The 16,445-nt window shown below is 34.8% G+C and overlaps 1 long non-coding RNA gene across 4 annotated transcripts in view; it reads right to left on the bottom strand.

The window, feature by feature from the left end:
- Window positions 1–2,343: 2,343 nt before the first annotated feature.
- LOC128786837 (uncharacterized) overlaps window positions 2,344–16,445 on the bottom strand; it is a 146,505-nt gene continuing 132,403 nt past the window's right edge. For all 4 annotated transcript variants that reach the window (XR_008430489.1, XR_008430490.1, XR_008430488.1 and 1 more), the window contains 2 exons: window positions 11,475–11,530; window positions 2,344–2,527 (listed from right to left, as the gene is read on the bottom strand). This is a non-coding gene — a long non-coding RNA (uncharacterized LOC128786837). The remainder of the gene's footprint in view (window positions 2,528–11,474; window positions 11,531–16,445) is intronic.

Genomic DNA, 16,445 nt, shown 5'->3' with positions numbered 1-16,445 from the left:
ATGTAAGAAAATGCTTGTGAATCCTAATCAGTTACTTCTTGAGCAGTGTTGGCAGCTTTACTTAAGACAGTATGCAGCTATTTTTTGCTGCAGAATAAAGGATTTTGCCCTGTTAGAAACAGTAATCCAAAGAGCGCCATAATTATTTGTAGCCTTCCTATCAATGACATTTTGGAGCCGTCTTCGAAGAGATGTAACACCCCATTCAGAACCCTAAATAAAACTGAGCATAGATCCTGTGTTCCAGTTACACTGTGATTAAAAGTTTAAAAAGAATGCATATTGCTATCAAAGTAACACTCTACAGCCTGCTCAAATCCCAGCCATGCAAAAGGAAAATGTTATATTCCCTATTTTTTTTTTTGCTTGATTATTGAGCCTTGTGTAAATATTTTAAAAGCTTTTGATTTGTTTTCTGCATCACTTGTGTACATCTTTTGGTAATTAGACTGTATAGTAACCAACAGTGGTGGCAGATCCCTGACTGCCTTGACTGGATGCTGGCAGTCTGCTCATGTTACACTGCTCTTATTCTTTGGGAATCCCATTATGTTATTATTCTGGGAGTTATACATAAAGCTGTCTCTGGCAGGCTCTCAGGTACCTCCTGGGTTTTTTTTTATTTGTTTGTAATAATTTCCAAGATGGTATTTCAGCATGCTGCTACACAAACATTTTGATGCTAGAAAGTAATCACTTCGTTTACAATCAGAATTAAATCTAAAGTCTAAATAGGGCTATATTTTAAGAGGCTATATAGTCATTAGAAAATTATTGAAGCACTAATGTTTTTCTAAATACTTTCAAGACAAAGTAAAGCAATGAAATAAAGACAGGGGCAGAAGTTAAGCAGAACAGCTATGAAGATACAAAATAGCATACATAAATTAAAAAGACCATTGTTCTTCACTGGACCCTTACTGCGCTTCAGATCAAAGCATAGGATTAAAGCCTAAAGAGAGCATAGTCCAGGATGCAAAATCCATCTAAATAGAAATACAGCATTACTGATTTGAGTTTAAACATATTAAAAGTCTCTCAAAGGTACCACAGACTGGTAGAGAGAGGAAGTTCTGTTGCAGCACTTTATTAAAGCCTGCCTGACAAATCAAGCACAGATAATATTATTTCAATAAGTTAGTGCTGTGCAAGGACAAGGCGTGTAACTAAATCACAAAACAGGATGAAACATACCACTCCTGCTGTGCCATCATAATATCAGCTGGCTTCATTATTTATTTCCCCAGTTCTCCAGCACTTTCATTCTTCCCACCACAATTCATAGAACATCCATCATGGGATCAAAGGCTTTTATGTAATAGAGCATTTCCACCAACTGCCCTGTATAGCAAGTTTCAAGTGTCATAACTGAAAGCTAGTAATCATAGTCACGGTGGCTCAAGTCTCAGTCTAATCAAAGTTTTAACAAGAAAGTGGTTGAAATCTATGATAATTTATATGTTCTGTGTACAAACATATAACATATAAATATATTCCATTGGCTCTGGGACCCTAAGGTTTTCCTTAATCTAGACTGTATTTCTCTCCATTCCATAAAAGATGGCTAATTTGAAGGTTTACAAATTAAAATATATTTCATACTTTCTCCACCACCTAATGGTTAATATTTCTCCTCTTGTTTTCAAATTAAGTAGAAATCAGCCTGCAGGATAATTAATTTAAAATTCTAAGTGACACTGTGTACACTAACAGTGAGCTGACCTTATAAAGACAGATGACTAAAGAGATATCCAAATAGTATAAAGACACAGGTCTGGATCTTAATGTCCTATATTCTTCAATGTCAACAATAGCCACTGCTGAAAAATAAAAACACAATTTTTATGTCAGAAGTAAGATTCTTTCAAACAAATTCTTTTAGTATTGTTTCAAGAATGAATTTTAAAAATCCAGGCCCCAATCCCTTGTTCAAGTTGGTATAATGTACATCTGCCAAAAACACACCTCTGGTGTGTCTAGAAATACCTGATGTGCTCCTTTCAGATATATTCTGCTTCTGAAACACAGATGCATTTCAATGCCTGTTTCCTATCCATTTGTTAGCAGTGTGAAAACTCACTGCAAGAAATGTGAGCAGAAAGTGGGAAATAGAAGAGCCAGAAAAAACAGTAACATGCTTTCATAATGAGGTTTACTTTCTTAATGTAGAAATAAATGCTAACAAATGTTTTCTTTTCACAGAATGTGATTTCCATTATCTTTATATTTAAATTATTGTGTTTGGTTTAAAGCCATCTCCTTTTCCTTCTCCTATTAAACAGACAGACAGAAGCATACCCAAGAGTTAAAATCAGAGACCATGGTTTATTTTTAATACACAAGTCTTACTGGTAAGTTTCCATGGAATTTATGTTTAATCTAAATCTCAAAGGTAGAAAACATTGCTTCCTGTGTGCAGCAACTCAAAAGACTGTAGAAGTGCCATTCTGGAGTCATCCCAAAAGATGAAGTAAGTAAGCTTCTTTAGTTTCTTTACAGATGGGACTCCACCATACTTCCTCTCATGCTTAAAAAAAAAAAAAATAGGGTATTGATCAGTGTCTGAAATATCAATGTCTGGTGTAGATACCATAATCCAATGTTTTATTATACATTTATTTTCATATTGCTTATCTACTCAGAGTAACCAGATTTACAGAAGACTTAGCTACTGAAAAAGGGGGGTGCTGTGATTTGAGGCTGTAGTCCACTTCTGTGCATTCCTTATTTGCATAAAACATAATTTAATGGAAATATTTAAGAGTACTGCCAATTTTACTGATTATGAGAGTAATGTCCTTCCTCAGTCATCAAAAGCACATTTAAAACCCTATCTTTTTTTGGTAGGGGCTCTCATTTAGTATTTCCTTATATAATCCTAGAAAAGGATCTAAGCATGGTGGCTTGGAGATCATCAATAGGTACTGAAATATTTTCCTTGGCTTTGACCAGACATCCTCACTTGTAAAAACCCCATGGGAAACTATTCTACACCAAACTTTCAGCTAGGACTCCTGAAATGTAATTTTATGTATTCAGTCGCATTATTGCCAGGACAAATATCTTCAGTTCAATGAGAAAGGCATTGTTGCTGCAAGATCATTTTCTACAATGCTTGACCTAGCAGCCTGCACTTTGTTATCCAGAAATTTCTCTTTTGTTTAGTATAAAAGTGGGTCCCTTTTGAAAATTAATTAACAAGACAAGAATCCTTAGAATTAAGCTTTTTGACACTGGTTGATATTCAAGGATTACAGGATTATTGGGATGTCTTTGTTCTCAGGGATTCCCTTTTTAAATTGTCAAAATCAAAACCATTGGCATCTAACATTCAAATTTCTCTGTGTTACAGACTAAATGACCACAGTAGTGTAAACCCTTCCAACCCTTGCTCTAAAAAGGGGTTAGTCTGATGCAAAAATGGACAGCTCCAGGCTGCATCTGAAGAAAAGTGTTTGAATTAACCAAGCAAATTGCATATCTCTAAAGCTTACAATGGAGAAAGCCCTAGCACACATTTTATTCAGCTGACTTATATTATGTTTTTCTCTTTACCGTAGTTTTTCCTCCCTCTTGTGGTGTAAGGTCTCACACAACAACAGGTGTCCATAGAATATTAATTTAACATCCTGTAAACTGATGATGTTCATTTTTATAACCTCTGACCAAAAACAATAAAATGACTGATTGCAAATTTATGCTGCCTCTTAACTGAAAACTGTGCACAATCTAAACTGTGTATAGCTGAAGCCATGTCACTAAATAAACAGTCTTAGATTTAACAAAAATATTAGGAGCTAGCAGCACATGACCACTAAACATACAAACACTTAGCATGATACCTACCTTCCTGCAGTAGTTTTCCAAGTCACTAGCTATGAGATAGCTTATTCAAAATCCTTTTCTTCCCAGTTATACTTACAAAATTTGGCAGTATAGCAGAGCAAAACAGTCCCAATTCAATTCAAGAGACATTTCTATGTAATTTCTAAAACAATGTCAGAAAGAATTGTTTCTTTAAAGAAATGCAGTTTCCCCTGATTTTGTTCCTATATACCTCCTCTTCACTTAAATATCTGCTGCATTCCTTCACTTTTTCTTCAGGGCTACTTTCTGGTCAATATTTTGCCTATTCTAGAAATTAGGAATGTGCTAAACCCTACAAAAGTAAAATGCTGAATTATTAAAACCTTAAAAATATTGTCAAACAATATTGAGACCAGTTCATTTCCCATAGTGAACATAATAGTGTAAATGCCTTATTTTATTGATCCTCATTTTTTCTTAATAGGGTTTCTTTACAAAAGTCAATTCTTTTCTCCTATTTAAAACAGCCTTTTATGCCAGGGCTCACCCCCAGATTGGGGTGACCCCAAAAGATGGAAAAGTCTCTCCTCCAACCCTTGCCTTCAAAGAAAGAATCAGTAGTCTTCAGTTGTCCGGTCTCAAGGTAGTTTATTGCATGTTATCTAAAAGATTTTCTTCCTGAACTGCTGCAGTTCATTCAGCAGGTCAGACAAAGGCACACACACACACACACACACACTCTGACACACTCTGACTGCCCCAGGGGCTGGTGCTATCTTTTATATCATACATTACATGTTAAATGTTTATGGTTTTTCCCCAATGCCTATCACCTATATTGAAAGTCAGCAGACTTTCTACTCTAAACTACTCTGTGAGTGCCAACATTACTAAGAACATGGAAGATAGGAAGAAGAAAGAAGGAGGACAGGGCACACCCAAATCCCTTCATCTTAGAACTTCTGACCCCCATATACAAAACTCAGACCCCTCTGTACAAGGCCTAAAACCCCCCTGTACAGCACTCAAAAATTCTTCTTTTCACTTTGTGACTACTTCTACTATAATATCTAAACTTTTGTGATTACTTGTTCTTCCTGCAAGATTGGTAAATTGTTCCATGGATCAGATTCAAAACCACAGGGGTTTCTGGCTGCATGCCAGGGTCTCAAATGCTTCTGACCTGGGCCCGGAACATCCAAGAATGTCCAAGGGACATTCTGGGTTCCGACACTTTTAGAGATTTGAACACGTAGCCTTCCTTACTGAGCCTTCTCATTTTAAGCTAAATAAGATCAGTGTTTTCAAAGCCTTTATAAATTTTTGTTTTCCAAAGTTACGCTTATAACTGTCATTAGAATAACATTTATCCAGTGGTTCATTGAAAGATGAACCACTGAAAAAAGGTACTTCAAAACTGTGTTGAGCAGAATAAAACACCCCAACCCATTCTTCTGCATGTACATTCCCATGTGATATTTGCTTTTTAGGCAGATTCATTTTAAGCTTGTAATAGGATGTAATTATTGTATATTTTTAAAGGATTTTCTATCCAGCCAGATGTTCCCTTTCCTGTAGTTGCAGATCTGACTCTTCCCACATAAGTGGAACACTCACATTTCCCAAGAGAAAGGTGTCCACCATCTCCTATTTTTTCTAGTAATTTTAATACTTCATGAAAATTACTTTCCAATTTTAAGTCTATCTTTGCTCCCTACATCCCATCTTTACATATAACAAAGTAGAGGTGCATTGCCGCTGTGCTGCCGGTGGTTCCTTGTGGCAGAAAAAGTGTTGCTATTGACCTATTGCAAAGTTTAAAGGTTGAAAATTCCCTCCTGACCTTCTGATCCACACTGCAGGGTTTGCTTCAGCCCATCATACTGATTCAGAAACCATAAATACCAAAATGGTGGATATATTGGTCTGAGATTCTTGCTTAAGTCCAACTTCATTTTTCACATGGCTGAAAATAGTTGGAGATGAACTTAAAAATTATGAAAGAGAGATTTGTGGTTTAGGTTGGATACTGGTTTGGGTTTGTTGGGTTTTTCTTTTGTTTTCCTTGATAAGCCAGGTAGTGAACCTCTGGAATTTGTTGTTACAAGAGGTTTAAACTGTGAGGTTTAAAAATGCCTCAGACATAGTTCTGGACACCAGGACCATAAAATGATTTTTAAGTAAACGGGAACTGGAGAGGTAGTCCAATGTTGGATATTTTATTCAATGAATACAGATGCTGGAAAAGCATGAAGGAAATTGACTGCAGTAGCAGACACTCACTGTGCTTTTCTTAAGTAGCATATTTAATTGTAACTGTTGGAAACAAAAAAAATAGATAAACAATCTAGACAGATGGTTTATCTAAGCCCATAGGACATATCTTATATATGAGGGAAACTGAATCCATTTCTCATTGATTCAGGTCCAAACCACAGAATGAATTTGTTCTTGTCTTACAGTCTCATGTTCAGACCACTATACTTAATCATAAAAAAATTATTTATTTTTACACATCATTATTACACCAAAAGTCAGTCCAACAGGTATGATTAAAAGAAGGTACACAGGAAATCAAATCTGTAAAATAGTCTTCATAGTTTTCAATGAAATTAATAAAGAGTGCTACTGCCATCCTTATTGAAAATAGATTTAATCATTCAGTCAGAAAGAGAAAAAACCTAAACCAAACTCCATGTACCAGCTTTTTGGATACATCTCACGGAAAAACAGTAAAGCAGCAGTTTCAGATACTTCATTTCCTCTTTCTTTTATATAATAACAAATAAGACAAAGCAAAATGAGAAACCTGCATACCAACTTCCAGTCAGCAAATTACCATTACTAAGTTTGAATTTGCAGCATGCTTAACTTGGTTACTAGGAAGCTTTTGTTCTCCGCTAAACAATTGCTTAATAAAAACCATGACATGTTCCCTTCAAAAAGTTGTATGTTTTGTGCTGAATCAAGAGCATTATTCTTGCTATTAGATCTCAGGATACATCCTGGGCATAGACCTAGAAAGATGAGGAGTCAATGTCTCTAAGAATCCAAAATTCAATCCCTAACCTTTTCACTTTTCAAAAGCTGCAAAGAAAAAACAAACAACAAAAAGCAATGACAACAAATTAAAGAACAAAGGTGCACTGATATGGAGATTACATCAGAGGCCCCAAACAATTCCTTCCTTCACTGTCTGGCCAGAAAATTTCATTTTCCTACACATTTAACACTGGGTGGCAGAGGTCCTAGTTCTCTGTGATATAATGAAAGCCATGCTAATTTCCCCTATTATCATTAATGAATTTATGCAATACAAGACATGCTTAGACCAGTTCTTGACTGCTTCCTACTTTCTGCACAACCTGTTAATCTGTCTCTGAACAGAGTCTTGATGTTCAACACTTCAGGCTAAACTAGAAAACTGATGCAACTGGCATGAGACTGTCACTGGGCAAAGCAGGCACAAAGTAGAGCACATTCGTCGTGCTTCTGGCTTCTTATGTCTTTCTAACTTGAATTCAAGCAGCTACTACTGACCTAAAAAGCAGGTAGCATGCTGGGCCTAATCTATTTTTTGAATTCCTATCCCATCACAAACCTACAGCTATACTCCACAGGGACACTTCAACTAATCTGTCCCAGTATAAAATTCTTAAGTGCAAAGGGTAGATCAACAGATCACTTTCAGGAGCAGGTTCCAGCTGTGAAACTCAACCTAATCTTCCCTATTGATAATGAACATAAGCCTGAATTCATTCAAAACTAAAACTAACCCCAGCTTCTTAGTAAGACTCCCTGCAGTGATGGCATCTTCTCAGGGCAACCAGCTGATCTGGAGAGAGGAGGAGGAGGCAGAGAGACAAGCATGTATATTTTAAAAAGCTAGAAATTGCAAATATTTTATTTTAAAAATTGAAAATTATTGGTTCCAAATTGTGGATGATTACATTAAAATAATTTTTATATAATAATAGGATTCTGGTTGATAAAACTACATAAAAATCAAAATAGTCCAAAGAAATATTTGTTTCCACACAATTCTGAAACTAGTCATCTGACAGGCTAATATTTATAGCCCACAGTTTTCAGTTTTTGCACTGAAATCTTTAAGGCAACTGGAGGGAATTAGGAGCCATAATTGATTGTATTAATATCCTTTTACATTGTAATAGCCTTCTTTCAAATCACTTCTGGTTTTCTAAGTCCCTATTCCTTTTCTTGCCCTTTTCCACATATGTTGATCACCTAAGCCAAAAGGGGTAAGACTCAAACGAGAAAGAGATGTATTCATGCAGAGATATTCACAGCAAGGATGTTAATATTCATAGGAGATCTTGAAAAGTCATTTGATTCCCTTTTTTTAAAACAGAATTTCAAAGTCTAGATGTACAGTAGATTCAAAGGTTTTTCTGCACATTGTGTGAGCTATTGTTTAGTAAAACTGTGTAACAGATGCCTTGTCAAATAATAATGCTGTGTGCCAGTAGGAATAAAACAAGTTTTGAGCTCAATCTACTCTCAGTCAAGGTCAAAAAAAGCTGGGATCAAACTCAGTGAGTTTTCAAAAGCTTACCCTAAATATACAATATCAAAGTTCATAATTAAGAAGACTCATTTCATCAGTCAACTTCATGTTTGCACAGCAGTGGGAGTAATTGTAACACAACTCGTTTTTTCAGGTTGGCTTGAACACTTGACCTTATAACCAAACTCCTTTTTTCACCCTTCCTAAGATGCAAAGCCAAACCATTTGCTTTTAACAAAACAGAGCTGTCAGTTTGACATTTCAAAGCACGTTTAAATGCTTTCTTTCATTAAAATGATAGTTTATCTTTAAATAGACATCTACAGGCTATTTCTACTAATTTTTACCATGCAAAGATTTAAAAAAAATGTTTCTGCTTTCTTGACATTTTCCTAAGGTCATCAGCTGAACTGTATTTGTTCTAGCCTTTAGAATACATAGAAATCTTCAAATCCAAGCAAATGCCAGGATGTCTCAAGGGCAATGTTGCCTTGATATTCCTCTTGCATCATGCCAACATTTACTGACCAAAGAATGCAAAATCCAAATGGAGAACTACAATTGTTTTCAACAGTAGTCATGTGTGGGCAGATATTCATCAAAGCTAGCTGTACACAGACAGAGTAAAACAAATAGGAGAGGACCTCATCTCCCTTCTGTCATCCCAGAATTAAGGCTCCAGTCTGAAGCCAAGTGTCTGATGGTTCATTACAGTCAATGAAAAACAAAACAGGCTCCTTCCAAAGAGGAAGTAGTTTTCCATTTCTTTGGCACTTTAGGACATGTGCTAAAATATGTTTTCTCTCAGTTGTTGACAAAAGGAGACTATATGCTACCTTTGAGATCCCTTAAGTTACAGAAAAGAAGTCTCATGTTGAGAATCTACATTAGAATATCTGTCCCTGGGGAGATCCAATACTGTAAGGGGATGCCCAACAAATACAGGTGTAAAGAGGGGCAAGAACTTAGTCTCCTGCACAGCCATTTGATTATCAAAATGGAGCAAACATTATAGTGGCATAATTGATAAAATAAGGGGAGTTTTTGATTGTTGACTGATAATTCTTTCATATTAAAATAGGTGTATTGCTCATCTTTTTGGCTCTCTGTTGAGCAAAACTTGAAAGTTGTGACAAAAGATGATTAGACATATCAGTAGGTTTTACTGGAGAATTATCAAATGAGTGAATGAAAAAAATTAACATTGCAATTGATTAAGTCAGACTAAAAATTTGTTAGGTGCTTAATATTCTTATCTTGATTATGGAGTGATTTCTATTAAAGTACTTTGATTTCTATCTGAGACATTTGGACTGTCAAAATCAAGCCATATAGAAATAGGGTATTGCTAGATGATCTGACATTCTGATTGAATTTTGGGACACAGTCATCTGTTGGGAAATATGCCATTAAAAAAGCTAAGTGATCCACAAAGTGTGAAAGTAGACAGAGTAAATGAAGGAAATAGCATATGAGACACAGCAGGTATGAAAAAAGATTAAAAAGTTGAGCTAGACCAAAAAACAGATTAAGAAGATTCCAGGTCAAAAAATAAAAAAAAAAATCCTACATGTCATCTGATCATTATAAAGTTTTTTTAAAGTAACCCTAACTAGAGTAATAATTTCACTGAGTCAAAAGCTTCTAATTTAATACTCCTAGGCCCAGAAAAACCTGACATCTCTCCCCCCACCACACACACACGTTTTTTTTCCTGCCAATCTTTTAAACTCTGGAAATTAAAAACCAATTTGTCCCTTTCTAGTTAAAAAAACTCTCTTATGGAAGTCTACATTGTGAGACAAATTTGGGTGATCTGAATAATCTGTTATACGTGGGTGGAATTGACTCTTTCATGGCTCTTTTGGTATTTCAGATTAATGCATTCAAATTATTCTGGTTACCAAAGTGAACAGAAATTGCTCAACAAGTAAAGGTTACAATTTTATCAAGGAGAAACAACATTTAGAGGTTCATTGGGGTTTTTTTGCCTTTAGAGAGAGCATGCCATTTTTCTACCCTTTTTTCTTTGCACTGATACAAGTTTTTACAACATGTATTTTTGATAATCATAACTATGAGGATTTTAATGTAACACAGTGAAGTGCCTTGCTGGATTCTCTATGATTTTGGTTTTGGTTTTTTTTTTGTTTTGTTTTTAGTGAACTGGAAGAGATTTCTGTAGAACTTATGTTTTTTATAGAGTATGTTAATTTCTGGAATTGCTATGTGTATCGCCTTATACATACAAAACATACTAACTCTGCCATGTAAAAAAGTGGGCAGCTGGATATTTTAAAGGTCCAATTTTATTGTAGATAAAGCCATTTAACAAAATCTCACACAAAGTTTCAGATTTTATCATGGATGACTAACATCCAACTAAAATCCAACATCACTTCATTTCCTCTCTTCCAGACTAGATTTAGAATTCTGCTCTCGAGACCCCCCGCCCAAAAAAAAAACCCAACCCTGCTTGAGGAGGAGAGAAACATGAAGCATTTTACCTACAATTCTGAAATCTTCTGAATTAGAAATATAGATACCTGAGACAAAGTGCACGCCTATGTCTGTCTCATTGCAAAAAACTTCCTCTGATTGAAACCATAGTTTTGATCATAAGAGATGTTCTTCCAGTTACGCAGGACTGATTGTGTGTCCAGATCAGGTTTTCAAAGACTGTCGTGGAATGGTGGTTTCAACGAGTCTCAGGTTTTCACAAACTAGTGAAGCACGCAGAGTTCCCTTACTCACACTCATTATGAGATGGCTCTTTTAGCAAACCAGATGTGAAAACTACCCACAAGTTGATCCATTCCTTCTGTTGGAACCATGTTTATGGTTATAATTTAAACAGCACAACTTTTCCTTTGTTCATGTCACAAGAATTAAATGGAAATGAAACAACTGTGTTCCAGGTATTCAGTTAGTCTTTCATTTATATCTAAATATCAATCATTCCATATAAATGGTCTAATTTTTACAAGTATCAGGTTTTATGGGCTACTAAATTTAGTTTATCTGAGTGCAACACTTGATTTGAGACTCAGAAAATTGTGTCTAATTTCTCTATAGGCATGTATTCTCTATATTGCAAATGGTAAATTCCTACCTGGGAATGAAGAAATTCCATACTTACTGGCTTTAAGCTTCTTGTGCAGTAGATCCAAACTGCTCAACTGAATCAACAGCAGGCTGGAAAGAGAGCACCAACCAAGGTATGATTTCCACGTGAGATGTATTCTTCAGAAACACTGTACTTTTTATCTCATATATAGAGTGCTGATTGTCTTTTACAAAATTATGAACAGATAATAATTCCACTGCAATTTTTTCTCCTGAATCTTGCTGGTCTGCCACATGATTTTTTTTTTTTTTAATGGTACCATGTATGTAGCCTTCAGCATTACATAATTAGGAAAATAAAGTGGCACTTAACTTTCTCTCTTTTATTAATTTCAGAGGTTTCTGCTTGACTTTTTTTAAAACAAGGGTTTGTTGTCTTTACCTTTTTTGCCACCTAATTGAGGTAACAATTCTAGGAAGTTGCAAAAATTATAATTACATTATGACATTCATTATGTATTCTTACTTCAAAGAAGAAAAAAATTGCATGAAGTAACATATCCTATTAATCACAGAGATTTGAATCCATCAAATCTTTTTCTATAATTTTGGCTAGACATCTATTATAATGTCAAATACTATTAGTGAAGCTTTAGCTACTCAATACGTGCAGCACAAGTTCTTGCATGAGAATTGACACAACGGAGCTATAAGACAATAAAAGGGCAGCAGGGCCTGTGGCCTCTGCTCTCCAGTTCTGTAATGTGAAGAAAAAGCGAATTCACTAGGAGCTGTCAACTCTAAAACATCTCAGTTCAATGTGATTTCACCAAAGATCAAATGGAAAAGGCTAATCTTGTTTTCTAGACACTTAAATCCCATTTTCCCAGGCAGATTTACCCCAGGTTCATCCAAATGTGTCTTAAGCAGAATATCTTAATCTGAAGTGTCTTTTTTTTCCCTAATACAACAGGCACAATAGCACTGAATACATCAGTGTCACAGTTATTGTTTCCAAAGATCAGGCAGAAGGCCACAAGACATCTATGGAAAGTAGGAAGCATATCACTAACATTCTTACAGTACACTTATATTTTATTAAAATATTTATTTATACATGAATATCAGAAATTTTCAGCATGATATCTTCCCACACTTGTAAACATCCTGTATTGGTAGAAAGCAACACAAACCTTTAGTAGTTTTTCCTAGGGTCTTTAAGTTCTTTTTGCTTTTGTTTAAATAATAGATGGACAGGAATGCATTTTACTAATACTTGGTGTTTTGTACATGAAAGATATCCTGCTGGTCAGTCAAATGCATGCTACCATAATAGTTAAAATGAGATTAATAAACCATGTAGCCAAAATGTTGTTTAAGATTGGTTACCTACAGAAAAACTGTAAGGATCCTGCAAATATGGGATTTTAAAAGGTATCTTCCCCTTTTGGCATCCAATATTTATCTCTGACAAAATTGCTTTGTCCTACTCTAAAGATTTTCCATCTCCATTTCTGTGATTTTTTCCCATTTGCCTTTAGTAAGATTTTATTTTTAATACAAAAACCAAAGTGTTAAAATGAGGTAATACCTACGTTGTATTGAATTAGCAGAAAAATTTACCAAGTATTTACCTGCAATGCTGACTCAAGTCACAGTGTTTATAAGTTACACTTTGGATATAATTTAGAGCCTTGTGCTCACTATTTGCCTTGGGGATGGGGATGAGGGGGAAGGCGATATTCCAATAGCAATGAAATCCAAAATTTACTAAAAATCAATAACAAAATTTTCCACTATCCTCAGTGAGAAAGCTTCATGCCTAGTGTTTTGCTCTTTAGACAGAACAGTATATGATGAAGAAATTTAGACATTTTGGGTTTACAAATGCATTGATCTTGGCAAAACTGATGGCAACATAGCATCAGTGTTTTGTGTTGCAAAACCAATCACTAATTCCCCATCAAGTTCAGTCCTGTATTGAAAGCAAGGGAAGTGTTCCTTTTCCAACTTGGCATACTCAGCAACATATCTTTCTATTTCTTCATTCTATAGGAATGAAAATGCAATTTAAGGACAAGATGAGGCTTACGCTAAGCTGATTCTGTCATTACAAAAGTGCTTTATTTTCCTTTTAAAAATTAGTACTTATTTTGAGTAGAAGAAAACAAGCCAAGAATCTTGACAGTTTGTACTATTTTAACAAACAGCTCCCACAATAATACTTTTTAAACTGTGGAAACTTACAGGTGTGTATGTTCAGAAGTGGAGGGCGAGGCTTAACTGATGTTTTCCCTCTGTTGAAAAGGACATTTTTTTTCTATATTTTTCCCCCCTCTAATTACAACTGATGGAGCAGGGAAAACCTCATATACCACTGTATATTGGAAATATTTATACCTAGTTCTGAAAGTAAAACAAGAAAACCACCAAAATATTCCTCCTCCCTTAAATAAAACATGTAAATTAATGTTTTGCAACTTTGAAGAAGAGGAATAGTAAAACCAAATGCTATACAATATGGGAAATTTGCTAAAACCCCAGGATTTTTCTCTGCAGATAACAAGCATCAGATTTTTTTTTTCTCTTAAAAGAAAGGCAATAATTCCTTCTTGAACTTTGTATGAATAAAAATTTGTAAAGGTGATTTGGCAAGGTTTGCAAAGCCATAAAAGTCCATCAGAAGCAGGGAATTCTTGCCAGCCTCTGTAAAACTCCAACAATACAGTTAAAGATGACTACTGGGAGCCCACAGCAAACCACCATAGAGCATGAGCCAAAAACCAAAACCACATATTACCAAGTTTCTTTTCCTTGGTATCACATAAAATATAATAAGTACAAATTGAGAAAGAAAGGAGTCTATTATTTTCTGGGGTAATGGACAGTGTATTATCACAGCCCATAAACTGAAGGTACAGGAGTTTATAAGATTGAACATTTAGTTTTAAGGTTGCATATTAAGTAATTTTAATGACACTGCTTTGACCAGGCAGAGAAAAATTGTGAAATGTATAATTTAGTGTTGCAAAGAAAATACAATCCCAGCCAAGAACGTTTTTGTGTGACTCTGAAATTTAATTCTTTGAAAGGAATTTGCATTTGGGACAAAAATCCCAAACTTTCTGGCTGCAAAAAGTAGGGAAAATGCCAAAAAAAACAACAAACAAACAAACAAAAGCATCCATCAGAATAAAGAGACCTAGTAAGCTAGTAAATAAATAATGAGTGATCTCAGTTAAGACAAAAAAAAAAGTTAGAAAGAAAAGCCAAAGAAGTCAACAAATGAAAGTATCTTTACTTTCTCCATTAAAAATAAATAAAGCAGCTATCTATTTTACCTCTCTTTACCTCTACAGTATTTTAATTTAAAAAACTGTAAGTAATAAGTAAATAAGTAATCAAGAGAAGAGACAAGAATAATAACAGTAATAATTAGACAGCATGTATCAAACTAGATGAATTATTTTGTTCATATGACAGTACTAGAATTTTGGTATTTCTTTTCTACTTTTAAAAAGTGAGCATGAATATATTGTGTCCAATCAGAATAACTATAAAAACTATGTAAAATGTCGATAAAGGAAACCAGGAAGGACATGAAAGGATTTGAACACATTTTTTAGAAGATGCAAAATTCTCTCTGATGCAATGCATTAGTCATTTTAAAAGTGATCAAATCAACATATAATTGTCTTCACAGATGATATTGCTTATATAGGTTAAGTGAGAAATAATAACTTATTTGAACCAAAATTGAGAAGCAATAAACATGAAAATCATAAGGCCTTTTTCAGACAGCTGTATCCTCACAGAAACGGTTCTTGTTCAGGTAAGATGTTTTTTTCCTAGAGGTAAACTCTGACATATTATACAAAATGCTTTCTTACTTTCTGTTTTCTTGTTAGGTATTAATATTTCTGGAATAGATGCAGCTTGTATGTTGAGTGGAAATACTGGGGGGAAAGGGTCTCTCTAGCCTGCTATCTTGACCCTCACAGTAACCAACAGCAGGAACTTGAGGAAGATGAAAGCAAGCACATAGCTATACTTTCTCAGAATATTATCTAAACCTCAACAAGAGGTTTAAAAGCTTCTTGAACAGAAACATTATCTATTTTTCTATGTAACAGTTCTTATTTTTCTTCTAGGAATCTGAACCGTCATACTTTGAGATCATGTAGATTTTTGCTATCCATAACACCATGTGGCAGCTCAATAAATTGTGTGAAGAAACATCCTTGGTTTGCTCTGAATACTACTAGTTTTATTTTATGCCTCTCATGACACAACTGAAATATATCCCTATCCACCTTTCCTCCACACTTCATTTTGTAAACTTCCTTCCCTATATTCTTTAGTTTTCTTTTTTTGTGAGGGATCCTAGCCAGTATGCTTTTTGCTCATGCAGATGATGGTCTTATACATTAGATTATATTTGTCATCCTTCTCTAAACCTTTTTTCGTGCATAACTGAAATGAGTAAAAAAAGAATTGTATGCAATTCTTGTATGTTTGTTGCAGATAAAAGTAATCACAGTGGTGTTTTCTATTTAATTTCTTTATTACATTCCTAATAATTTTTAACATTGGTTTCTTCCTTTATTACTAATCATTAAGTCAAGAAATGTTCCCTATATAGTTACAAAAATTCGCTCGTGAAGAGAAATAAACAAATGTTTGCTTTCATATTGCCAGTCATACATCTTTTTGTGCCAAGCCTATGACTCAGCTTTAAAGTTACAGATGCTTTACTAAATATCTAAAGTAGAAATCAAGCAGTGTTTGAAAAAATGTGTTTAGTTTGCTGATATCACACAACCTGCCCTTGCTAAGAAGTAGCATTAGTGTTTCCAGGACAGCATACTGATGCTGCAATAACTTGTTCTTCCTAAAGTCTAATCTGACTCATACAGACTGCCCAGAATCTTCAGAAATAAAGACACACTAATGCTTGAGCCCTTCCTTCTGTGGACAAAAAGTGGCTCAACAATGCACTGTAGCAGCTTAAAGAGACTACCAGTGCTATTGCTGCTGGAATAAG

The sequence above is a fragment of the Vidua chalybeata genome, chromosome 4, assembly GCF_026979565.1.
Source record: "Vidua chalybeata isolate OUT-0048 chromosome 4, bVidCha1 merged haplotype, whole genome shotgun sequence".
Taxonomy (NCBI): domain Eukaryota; kingdom Metazoa; phylum Chordata; class Aves; order Passeriformes; family Viduidae; genus Vidua; species Vidua chalybeata.
Note: the sequence above shows the minus strand (reverse complement) of the source record. Positions and strands in the feature narration are given on the sequence as shown.